The sequence below is a fragment of the Macrobrachium nipponense genome, chromosome 13 (genome assembly GCF_015104395.2).
Source record: "Macrobrachium nipponense isolate FS-2020 chromosome 13, ASM1510439v2, whole genome shotgun sequence".
NCBI classification, from domain to species: Eukaryota; Metazoa; Arthropoda; class Malacostraca; order Decapoda; family Palaemonidae; genus Macrobrachium; species Macrobrachium nipponense.
In genome coordinates, this window is record NC_087206.1 from 2,429,864 (window position 1) to 2,440,299 (window position 10,436).

Consider the following 10,436-nt stretch of genomic DNA (forward strand, 5'->3'; position numbering starts at 1 on the left):
GGCTGTTTCGTTATGTAATACCTCACCTATTAAAATAATGACTCAACTACTCATATTGGCCTCGACACTTAAACATTAGTACATGAAGTAGGCTGACAGTTTAAAATTTTTGTTACTTTGAATTTTTATCTGGAATCACTGTACCCTTCAAAATGCATAAATTTTGCCCTGTTGATCATATATATTTCTTCTGCAAGTTGATTTGTTCTTTGCTGCTTATATACATATATATTTTCTATTGTTGTTTTGTAGTTTTGACTCAATGTTTTTGAAATGTACATATTTAGTCAGGTTAGGCTAGAATACGGATGGTAATTCATGTTCGGAAGTATACATGGTGTGAGACAGGAAATATAGACCTTTATTTTAGTTGCTAGGGTAAATCTATGTTGCAATAAAAAAAGCATATTCTTTTTATAATATCCAACGGAAATGAGTAGCAAATTCATTCTTGTCAAGGTAAAATATACCAAAGAAAATTTTCAATTTGCATAGATTTGTAATAAACAGCACAAATTTACGCTGCGTATGACAACCAAGGCCATGCTCAGGTTTTGTTGTGCAGATATCCTAAACTATAAAAATTTTTTGCTTTGCTTATATTATACATATTACCATTGCAACCTCGGATACCAAAAAGCTTTCCTTTGCTGATATTTCTTTGTAAATTTTAAAATCAACTGCATAGCTTGGAATATAAGGGAAAAAAAAATTACAAAACAGTTTATTATTAAAAAACAAAAGATTAACTCACATTGTACATCATACCAAAGTTGATTGACTCCAAACTGCACAGTTCCATTGTCAACCAGATACAATAAAAATGGAATAATTCATGTCTTCAGAGCTATAATAAATACATAAAATTAATACGTTGCCTTCATACTAATCAAAAACTATTGTGAAGTGTGAGAAATATGAATTCGAAAATAGGTTTCCTATTTTCCATTTGAATCAAGTATATGCCAATAAAAAAAATACATAAATATCACTATTTTTTTACTTAATGATTTGTGCCATGAGATTTCCCATTGGCCACGTTGCAGGAAATGTTGTGAGCCAAATTACGGGGACGTTTAGGTTGTGAAGACACAGCACCTGTTGGATGACGGCCTTTACACAGCGGTGCAGCTCCCCTTGGCCTGCCAGTTGAGCGTCTTGCGATGGAGGTTGACTGACAAGGTATCTTACCTCGCCCAGCTCCACCATTCCTTATTGCACTTCCATTGCAATGCAGCAAACTATTCAACCGGTTTGCAGTTTTTACGGAATCCAGACGCCTGAGGAACTTCTTCAGTGCTGGTCTGCATTGCTATTTCCATAGCGCGCACTGACTCTAACTATGACATCTGACAACATCATGTGATATTTTCCTCGAGGCAAAATCATCATCATCTGAAGATGACATTGTCTCTGTTCTAGAAATTGGATTCTGTGGCTCCTCTTCCATATCCAGATTTTCTGTCTTCTCACTAACAATTTCTTTTATCTCTGCCTTGCCAGTGATCTCAAAGCCGCCATCCTCATTCAACTTTCTAAAAAATGCCACATCAGGGACCTTCTCTTGGCCAACAGCCAAAACTGCTAATCGATGGCGACTTTCACTGCTACTATAGAAAATGCTGGAACACAGCTGTCATGCTAAACTCGGCCACATGCAATTTGGCGCTTGCAAATAGCACCAGTTTATGGCCTTGCATGCAAGAGCACAGTCCAATTTCAAGGTCTACATCATATTTTATGGTGGGATCAGATTCTCTCTGTACTTTATGTTTAGAATTGCCAACCAATTCAACGCTGTCTAATGCAACCTTGGTCGAGATTATTGGCTTTACATGCCGCCTACTCAAGGCCACATCGACCAATCGTTGCCTCATGTATACATCGAAAATCTCGACCATAAACATCAGTAGCTGGGCCGTGTTGTATGCCTTGCATCTGAAAATAATAAAGCAATCCAAACTGTTTGATAAGGTAAAACTAAAACTAGGGCAGTCTGTTACAAAAATTAATACAGTTTAACCTGAACTTTTGCCAGCATAGTTTTAAATATATACAGATTTTTTTTCTTAAATTTTGCCAGCATGGGTTTAAATCAATCAATACAATTAACTGCAAAACCTCCAGAGACCTTTGACCCATAGAATTTTCATTGCAGTATAGAGTTTTTAATTAAACTGGAGCAACTTTCAGCTATTTGGATACCACTTGTTCTTTCCTGTTCCTTCAGTATGCATACTATTGAGCAGCTTTTCAAAATTTTTATGCCAATATAATATTTTTTATTATTATTATTATTATGTAGTGTCTAAAACACACACACACACACACAACGCACACACACACACACACACACACACATATATATATATGTATATATATATATATATATATATATATATATATATATATATATATAGATATATAGAGAGAGAGAGAGAGAGAGAGAGAGAGAGAGAGAGAGAGAGAGAGAGGGGTCATGGCAACTATCAAGGCAGTGTCATCACTTGCTTAGTGGGAGAACTTCAGTTTTGCGAAATTTCATAGCAATAACATCCACCCAGCCCCATCCCAGCCTCAGCAACTCTCAAGGAAAGTAAAAAGTAGCATCAGTTAAACACATATGCAGACTCATTAAGTATCAGTATATGTACTTTCTTAAATGATGTAATGACAAATATTACCTGTATAATGTACTTATGAATCCTTACCTACTGAGAACAATATCCTTGATTATGCACATTGTTGACTCGCAGAAATTATTTGTATGGTGCCCTCGTAACAATTTACCAGCTCGAGCTATTGAGCAATGGTGCCATATACCTTGCGTACTCAGACGCTCAGTACCTTTTTATAATAATAAGCGCCAGCGTAAATGCTAGCTGGTGCAGCATAGTTGATACATATATTCTGTATGCATCTATAATAACTAATATATTTACCAATATATAACGTATTATATAAGATTAATATTTTCAAAACTGGTGCTTTTGCAAGAATTAAGAAAAGTTTATAGGTGGTAACACTAAGGAGGGCGGAGTCTCACAACGTCACCGCTCCAAAACACGCTCTGATTGGTTCTAATATCCGAGAGGGTCTATTTCCATCCAGACTTCAGGAATATGCTTCCCGCATACTGACTTACATAACGAGCTTTGTTTATTCAGTCGGATTTCAAAGATCATTAGACGCTCACACCTGTCTGTCAGGAATTGATAAAAATTCGATTCCCCTTAAAGCGATGTTTCGAAAGATAATCATCCAGAAAAACGACAATTTCGAAAAAGGAATAAAAGATAATACCCCCAAAATTTCGATAATTTCGAAAAAGGAATAGGAGATAATAAAAAAAAATCGAAAATTTCGAAAACGGAATAAGAGATAATGGAAAAAAACTACGAAAATTTCGAAAACGGATTAAAAGATAATCCAAAAACACGACAATTTCGTAAAAGGAATGAGAGATAATTCCCCCAAAATTTTGACAATTTCGAAAAAGGAATAACAGATAATCCACCCCCTAAAAGAGAAAATTGCGAAAACTGAATAAGAGATAATCCACACAAAAAAAAAAAATTCGAATAAGGAGTAAGAGATAATCCCCAAAAAACAAAACACGAATTTCGAAAAAGGAATAAGAGATAATCTCCCCAAAAGTTAGAAAAACGAATAAGAGACAATAAAAAAAACGAAAATTTCGGAAAAGGAATAAGAGATAATCCCAAAAAATTCGAAAAAGGAATAAGAGACAATAAAAAAACGAAAATTTCGAAAAAGGAATAAAAGATAATCCCAAAAAATTCGAAAAAGGAATAAGAGTCAATAAAGCAAACGAAAATTTCGAAAAAGGAATAAGAGACAATAAAGCAAACAAAAATTTCGAAAAAGGAATAAGAGATAATCTCCACAAAAGTTCGAAAAAAGGAATAAGAGACAATAAAGAAAACGAAAATTTAGAAAAAGGAACACGAGATAATCCCCAAAAAACACAAGTTTCCGGGCGTTTTCTGACCCTGGTCTTGATTTTCTTATTTAGTTTCATTTTTCTACGAGACAACGAAGGAAATCATACTTCTCGCGGGAAGTGGCCAGAGAGCGCCGGAGCTACAGTCTGTAAAACAAAAAAACTTTAATTAACTTTAATTAAGTTTTCCTTTAGTTATTGCTCTACTTATCTTTTACTCTGACTTTGCCGGAATTACTTTACTGAAATGAAAACGGAAGTTCTAGATTAAGTTCCTAATAAACGAAGGTTAGAATATATATATATATATATATATATATATATATATATATATAATATATATATATATATAATTAAGGTTCTAGATTAAGTTCCTAATGTCTTGGAATAAAAGAAGGTTAAGTTAAAAAAAAATGTTAGGCCAATAGGTCATCGTATGTTTCTCGTGTGAAGACAAATGGGGATTTAAATTTAGAAAAATTCTCGTATGATTTCGTGTTTTATCATTGTTGAAAATAAATTGGAAATTTACCATAAATTGAAAAAAAACTCGTATGATTTGCGTGTTTAATCCGTGTGAAAGTAAATGAAAATTTTATATAAATAAAAAAAAACTTATGATTTTCATGTTTTATACCGTGGAAAATAAATGAAGATGTAAATTAAGTAAAAAAAAAACTCGAACGATTTTCGTGTTCATCTGTGTGAAAACATATGAAGTTTTAAATATATAAAAAAAAATTATATGCTCATGGTCACCGTATTTCATCGTCTAAAAAAGAGTAAGCTAAAACTAAAATAAATGAAAAATAAAATAGGCTCGTTAAACATCCCATTTTACCTGTGAGAAATTAAAGGTTGTACTTTCAATCGCTAATGAGACAACATTCTTTTTCCTGACGAGAGGAAATTGCGAATCAGTCTCGTTTATATTAGCTTTGATAGCTTTTAAAAAGGCAGTTTTTCCTAATGTACCGTACAGGAAAATGACTTGGCAAAAATGTATTGCTTTCACAGCTCAATTTCACTGAGTCAGTAACTAAGCTGTCGTGGAGTACGTAGCTAAATAAACTGCCCAGTCAGCTGAGACGCGCGAAAATGCTTTTTGACAACTTCGAAGGATTATCTTGAGATCGGCTCCTCTTCCGAAATGCCAGCCACTTCCTGCTCGAAACATATGGTTTCTGTAACACTATTCCTACAGTAGATTCGCATCAATCGTGCATTTGACGTCTAGGCCAGTTCCTGACGACGCTCCTGATTGGCTGTTGATAAGCCAGTCACGGGGCTGGAAACTCAGTCTCTCTCGAGACTTCACGTAAGCAGGATGTGTGTTCCCACACACAACCCCCCCCCCCCCCCCCCCCGCACAAAAAACCACACCACAACACCCACCAAGAAGAAAAAAAACCCCCCCCCAAGAAAAAAAAAAAAAGAAGACCCCCCTCTCCTGAAAGGCGTCGTACATTCCAGGAGAGATTGGGAACTTACTTCCTGCCTATGTGAATTCTCGATAGAGACTGGGAGTGTCCAGCCATGTCACTGGCTTATCAACAGCCAATCAGGAGTGTCGTAAGGGACGGGCCTAGACATCAAATGCACGGCTGATGTGAATCTACTATAGCAATGAATTGGATTAATTTCTCGTGCTATGGCACAAATACTGACCTTTTTTCTTTTTATTTAATGAAATCACGAGCCTCTTGTGTTTAAAAACATCGTCCAGATGAGATACTTCGTTGCATTTTTAGCTTCTTAAAAGTATTCCAGGAAAAAGAATGTCTCCAGGACACCAAAGGAGACGAGCTCTTGATCACGTCCTGGAATTCTGGAACGGAGGAAAAAAAAAAATCTTTAAAACGAAGTTTTTCTTCTGAATCCTCTACAGATATTTTTTCTAAACAGCAGGTGTAGTGTAACCATATTTATCTGTCTATATAATAATAATAATAATAATAATAATAATAATAATAATAATAATAATAATAATAATAATAATAATAATAATAATAATAGTTTGGAATAGAAATAAGTGCCTTAGTCAACATACAAAAGGGCAAAGTAACAAGGACTGAAGGGATAAAGCTACCAGATGGGAGCAACATCAAACACATACTAGATGAGACGGGATACAAATACTGGGAATAATGGAATGAAGGGATATAAAACACCAAGAGATGAAGGACACGATCAGGAAAAGAATATATGCAGAAACTCAAGGCGATACTCAATTCATAACTCATCGCCAGAAATATGATAAAAGCCATAAACACATGGGCAGTGCCAGTAATCAGATACAGCGCAGGAATAATAGAATGGACGAAGGCAGAACTCCGCAACATAAACCAGAAAACTAGGAAACAATTAACAATACACAAAGCACTACACCCAAGAGCAAATCCGGACACAGTATACATAACACGAAAGGAAGGAGGCAGAGGACTACTAAGTATAGAGGACTGCGTCAACATCGAGAACAGAGCACTGGGGCAATATCTGAAAACCAGTGAAGACGAGTGGCTCTAGAGTGCATGGGAAGAAGGACTGATAAAAGTAGACGAAGACCCACAAATATACAGAGACAGGAAAATGACAAACAGAACAGAGGACTGGCACAACAAACCAATGCACGGACAATACATGAGACAGACTAAAGAACTGGCCAGCGATGACACATGGCAATGGTTACAGAGAGGAGAGCTCAAGAAGGAAACTGAAGGAATGATAACAGCGGCACAAGATCAGGCCCTAAGAACCAGATATATCCAAAGAACGATAGATGGAAATAACATCTCTCCCATATGTAGGAAGTGCAATACGAAAAATGAGACCATAAACCACATAGCAAGCGAATGTCCGGCACTTGCACAGAACCAGTACAAAAAGAGGCATGATTCAGTAGCAAAAGCCCTCCACTGGAGTCTGTGCAAGAAACACCAGCTACCTTGCAGTAATAAGTGGTACGAGCACCAACCTGAAGGAGTGATAGAAAACGATCAGGCAAAGATCCTCTAGGACTATGGTATCAGAACAGATAGGGTGATACGTGCAAATAGACCAGACGTGACGCTGATTGACAAAACCAAGAAGAAAGTATCACTCATTGATGTCGCAATACCATGGGACACCAGAGTTGAAGAGAAAGAGAGGGAAAAAATGGATAAGTAACAAGACCTGAAAATAGAAATAAGAAGGATATGGGATATGCCAGTGGAAATTGTGCCCATAATCATAGGAGCACTAGGCACGATCCCAAGATCCCTGAAAAGGAATCTGGAAAAACTAGAGGCCGAAGTAGCTCCAGGACTCATGCAGAAGAGTGTGATCCTAGAAACGGCGCACATAGTAAGAAGAGTGATGGACTCCTAAGGAGGCAGGATGCAACCCGGAACCCCACACTATAAATACCACCCAGTCGAATTGGAGGACTGTGATAGAAAAAAAAATAAAAAAATAATAATAATAATAAGAATAATAAAATAATAATAATAATAATAATAATAATAATAATAATAATAATAATACTAATAATCATATACAGGGTCTTTTCAATTCTGAGAATTAAGAAGATTTGAAAAGACATGTATCAGATTAATTCGTTAAAAACTGTCATTATTTTAACAAAGTACTCACTACTGCTACTACTACTACTACTACTAATAATAATAATATTAATAACAGACCCTCATTTAAACTAGGTGGTATCAAGCGGAGATATTTATCCAGAATACTTAAAAGTTTTCCAGGGCTAACTGTCTTCATCGTCTAGTAGCCGTGTGGGGGAGGGAATGAAACCCCCTGTTGTTGTGGTGGGCTTCTTAAATCCTTAAATGTTCCTCCATCTCCTCCTGTGTGACCCTGTCAGTTTAAATGAGGTCCTGTTATTAATTGTATTAATGACCAGCCACAATTGTGTTACTGATAATACAAACAAATAAATAAATGTATATGACCGAAACCAATTGTGTTACAATAAAACAAAAAAAAAAATAAATGTATATATATACATACACGCACACACACACACACACACACACACACACATATATATATATATATATACATATATATATATAAAAATAATATATATATTATATATATATATATATATATATATATATATATATACTATATGTCTTTGCATGTAGATTGCGGAACCAAATTTACAGACAGATAGCAAAATACACTTAAGAACAGTTGATTTCCCCAGGGGCTAGTACTAAACACGGCTGAACACACACATACACGCACACACACACACAGAAGATATTTCCTAGCTTAGTGTAGTCAAATTACCCTGTCCCAAATGGCCTAAAACAGCTGGTTATATGTCCTGATTACGTACCATATACGAAGATATATATATATATATATATATATTATATATTATATTATATATATATATATATAATATATATATATATACATACATATATATATATATATATATATATATATATATATATATATATATCAGCAATAGAAGAGTTCCGTGGAAATCGGGGAGACGAATAATAAATATTAAAACCAGGGCTTGAATGAAGAGCATCTTTATTTGCGACTAGTTTCGGAGATTTACTTTCCTCGTCATCGGGCAATCTATAATGGAATATTATTTACAATTAAAATCAATGACGTAATATAAGTTACATTAAAACAAAGCTAAAAATAAGATAAAATGACATAATTACTATAAGTTACATAAAAATTAACAAAGCAAAATAAAATAATATAAAATTACACAATTACAAGACATAATAACCTAAACTCGCAGCAAAATCTCTGAAACTAGTCGCAAATAAAGATGCTCTTCATTCAAGCCCTGGTTTTAATATTTATTATATATATACATATATATATATATATATATATATATATATATATATATATATATATATATATATATATATATATATATATTGCATTCTTATAAGTGGTGGGGGTGGGGTGGGGTGGGGGAGACGGGGCTGCCTAGGGGAGGCCTCTAACTAGATGAGAGAAGGTCTATTGGACAAATGCATCACGACAAGGCCAGCAGGGCGTCTTCTATTTGACGCGTCATGGCGCATGCGCGCTTGTTCGTGTGACTGTATCTTACAGACTGAATATATATCAAGTTTGAATTGTTATTATAATTCTACTATACTTTCATTTTTCAAGTTCTATATATAACAAAGAAAATATATGTAGACAAACAGTAAGCTAGTTCTTTTGAAATGGGGTGTCTCGAGACGCGAGGAAGTCCACAGATACTTTCCTAATGTTTACGTTTAGGTCTATCGAAAGGATCTCATAAACACTGACGCTGAAATAATGACGGCGACAGAACGCCTAATTCTTTATCGAATACTCAGCGTCTTCGATGCACCTGGTTAATTCACAAAGATAACTTATCAGCGAGATTTACTTCCCTTCGTCAAACTCCATTTTCAGTCAGTTCACAGGGGTACAACGATAAAGATATACAGTCTCTCCGTAGACGTCTTCTATTCGTTGAGACTATGGCGGCGCCACTCGGATTACTTTCGTGGATTCCGTCGTCTTCTATTCGACCTCCGCTTTGGCCTACGGCCGCTGGGCACCTCTGACCTTACAGCCCTTCCTGGGCGACCCTTTTCCCTCGACCCCGGTCTGCTTTTGTTTATGTTGTGGATGATCATCTGATGAACTTGGACTGCACAGGCGTCTATGACGAATTGGATTTGCTGCTCGTCTTCAAGACGGAATTTCCCGATTCCAGGTTCAACAAGTTCATCGTGTTGGAGAATAGGTATATACAGGTCAGTGTGAGTTTTGGTATCTTGCAAATAAATAAGTAAGTAAATAAATAAATTAAATAAAAGAATAGACAATACAATTTCATGATCTACTTAGGGACATATTAACCACAAACTGACATGGGTTCAACCTTACTTACAGAATTCGATAAATTTGATTTCAGTAAAAAGTAATAAAGAAATAAAAATGAATAAATAAATGAAATAAAAAAAACGGGCAATATAATTTCATGATCTATTTTGGGATATATTAATCAGAAAAGGACATCGGACCTACTTTACTAAGAGAACTCGATCAATTTGATTTCAATCAAAAAGAACATAAAATAAAAAACAATAAAGATAAAATAAAGAAATAAATAAAATAGAAAAAATAGACAATATAATTTCATGATCTACTTAGATATATATTAATCAGAAACTGACATTGATCCAACCTTACTTACAGAATTCGATAAATTTGATTTTAATCAAAGGAAATAGAAAATAAGAAATAAAATAAATAAATAAAATAAAAAATAGACAATATAATTTCATGATCTACTTAGGGATACATTAATCAGAAACTGACATTGGTCCAATCTTACAGAATTCAGTAAATTTGATTTTAATCAAAGAAAATAAAAAAATAAAAACATAAAATAAATAAAAAAAAAAAAAAAATGGACAACATAATTTCATGATCTACCTAGGGA